The sequence below is a fragment of the Colobus angolensis genome, unplaced genomic scaffold (assembly GCF_000951035.1).
Source record: "Colobus angolensis palliatus isolate OR3802 unplaced genomic scaffold, Cang.pa_1.0 Scaffold159, whole genome shotgun sequence".
Lineage (NCBI taxonomy): Eukaryota > Metazoa > Chordata > Mammalia > Primates > Cercopithecidae > Colobus > Colobus angolensis.
In genome coordinates, this window is record NW_012114699.1 from 5,532,848 (window position 1) to 5,535,917 (window position 3,070).

At 55.6% G+C, this 3,070-nt stretch overlaps 1 pseudogene; it reads right to left on the reverse strand.

The window, feature by feature from the left end:
• Positions 1–449: 449 nt before the first annotated feature.
• On the reverse strand, positions 450–2,614 carry LOC105508182 (annotated as a pseudogene).
• Positions 2,615–3,070: the final 456 nt, after the last annotated feature.

Genomic DNA, 3,070 nt, shown 5'->3' on the forward strand with positions numbered 1-3,070 from the left:
AGCCAGTGTTGGGAGGAGGGGCCAGGCCTCACCCAGAGCCCAGCTTGAGACCCCTGAACCCCACCCTCCCTTCCAGAGGGAGGGAGGAAACAGCTGAGGAGAGCCCTGAGTCAGTCCTCTCCCTCATCCCTGAGGCCAGCTGTGCTGGGCCCCTTGTGGCTAACAGCTCTAGCAGAGGACTGGGCGGAAGGGAAACAGGTAGGAAACAGAAATTAGAGATTAATAACTCCAACAACATCCACCCCCAAAAAAACAAAATAACAAACTTGACTATGAAAGGACGATGGAAGATGAATACTGATAAACTCTTCAGCTCCCCAGAACAGCCCAGTCTGGGCTGGGTTGGGCTGATTGGAGGAAAGGTCTTGAGACCCAACTGCATGTTACCTCTGGAGAATAAATATTCTAAGAAAAGGGGAAAATCATGAGGCAAGCCTCTGTGGTCAAAGTCAACGCAGCTGACAGGCCTGGTGCGGCCCACTGCCCGACCCCACTCACACAGGGAACAGCTGTGCAGGCCTGGATAGAGAAGAGGTCAAGGGCTTGGACTGGGGACCCTGAGCTGCCAAGGTGTGGGGCCTCCTTGCAGTTCCCATGCAGCAATGGCAGGAAGGCCAGCAGATGCCCTGGTAGAGCTGGTTGCCCTGCTCTTGGGCCTGGATCTGGCTGTCCTTGCAGTGCAGGTGGTGAACCCCCATTCTTTTGGGGCTGCGCTGGGGGTAGCTGGAGCTGGGGAGTGGCCAGGTCCTGCCCTCAGTGTGGGAAGTGCCAGGACCCTCCTCTGTGACATTGTTAATGAGCAGCAGGCTCTGGCGCTCTTCCTCGGGGCTGATGGGCAGGTTCAGCTCTTCTTCCTCCTCCCTGGGAAAGCTAGAGTCAGGTTCCCTGGGAAGTAAAAGCCTACTCTCTTTGGTTCGGGGAGAAGGTGCCTGGACCACCTCATCTCTGTCAGCTGGGCTATGGGCAAAATGGCACTGCAGCTCAGGGAGGGCGTCACATTCAAAGGCTGTACCCTGAGCCACAGCGGCAGGTGGCGGAGTATGGTCTACAAATGCCCACTGCCAGCTGGCCAGCAGGTCCTCTTCAGAGGTGACAGACCTGGCTGAGGCACTGAGTGTTGGGGGCACTGAGCTGGGCTGGTGGTTGGGTGAGGTCTAGGCTGAGGCAGGGGTGCTGGGCACTGGGCTGGGGTAGGCCCGCGCACTCCCCTCCTCCACCAGGCTCAGTGAAATGGCCTGGCGGGTAGCGTAAGTGCAGTTGGGCAGGGGGCTGTTGCAGGGGATCCAAACCTTATCCTTGGAGAACTCTATTACCCTGCAGCCAGGATACAGTGGGTATGGTGGAGATGGGGTGGGGTAGGGGCTCAGCTTCTCAAAGGCTGGCAAGGGCAGCTCTTCCTCCGGGGAGCCCCCAGCAGTACCCAGAGAGTGGCACTTCCCATTGGGTTGGGGGGTGGGGCTGCCAGGAGCCGGGGGACTGGCTGGATTACCTGGGGCACCCTCACTGATGTCCACATGCACAAAGACATCTTCAGCCACGGGGCGCCCAGCGCTGCTTGACTGGGCTGAATTCAGCAGTAGAGACTCTGGATTCTGTAACACTCAGGCAATGACCAAAGTAGGCACCACAGCTGCTGGGGCGAGGCTGGGAGCAGGATCCGGGCTGGCGGCCTCTTGACCACTATGCAGATGTTTCCGAACCACATCCTGTAGCTCACAGGGCAGATGGGAGAACTCATAGTTTTGGAAGTGGGACTTGTTGCACTTGAGGAGCTGCACAGCCAGGTTGCAGTCCCCCTGGTACCACTCGTTGAGCTCCTCCAGCTTGTTGATAGTGTTCTTGGCATCCAAGCAGCTTGTTGGTCAGTTTCATGATCTCCCAGTTCAGCGTCTGCCTACCCATCTCAGCCTTCTTGATCAGTGTGTGCAGCTTGTCCTCCAACTCCTGGTTGGTCTGCTGGGAAGCCATGTAGCTGTTCGACAGCCTGCAGAACTTATCCTTAAACTTGTCCAGCTCCTCTTGGCTCTGGTCCAGGTCCAGCTCCAGCTCCAGCTCCAGGCAGTCCTGCCCAATTTCCAGCTCACATTCCAGCACCTCAGTGCATCTCGTGGCCGAGGCCAGGCGCTGACGAAGCTCTTCATTATCCTGTTGCAAGAGCTTCATCCTTTCCAAGTCAGTCAGGGATTCCTCCTGCTCAAACCCGGATCCGGGAATTTCCAGTCGCAGCTCCCGATGCTCTGGTGGTGTCTTACGGTAGGGTTTCTTAGCAGGGGCTGCACTGGTCATTTTGGGAGGTGACACCTCCTCCACTTGCATCTGTTTGTCGGCAGCTCTTTCTTTTCCACTGTCCGGGAGTTAGCCCCCAGCTCTCCGCATCCCACGGCCCCTCCACTTCCTTTAGCCAACAGCTCCTTCTACTGTTGCCAGCTGCGTTCAGGCCGCCATCTTGCTGTGGGGCAGGCCGGGTAGTGGCCAGGGCTGTGGGAATCCCCACGCACTTGGCGCCTCGCGTCATCGGGGGCGGGGCCCCTTTGTAATTGTTAAACATATGTATGTTTTGTCTCCTCCTGTAGACTGCAGTCTCCTTAAAGGCAGGGACTGTGATGGTTATACTTCTGCATTTACTTCAAGGCCTGGCATAAAAAGGGGCACACAGCCAGGGCTTAATTAAATAAACGTTTGGTTTAGAAACATCTAGAACTGAAGACTAGCAGTGAGTCAGGTAGACAGCTTAACCTAAGATCCTTGCATTATTAAGAGTTTTTTGAAACACTAATTGCAAAGCATGCATCATCATAGTGTGATGAAACCCCCTTGGCAAAAGATGCCCCAATCCTCTCTTTTTGCAAACCCAAGACACACAACCTGTTGCTCAGTATGCTGTTCTTCACACACAAAGTTCCATCTGGGCACATCCTGGTGGTCCCTCGTCAGTGTGGCCCCTGTGAGCTGTGTCTCCAGCAGTGGGGATGGGTTTGGCTGAGCCATCCACAATCCTATACTTGGGACACAATATTTGTGAATATTACAGATGAGGCTAGAAGCATAGCTTGGAGAGAAATGCCCACCT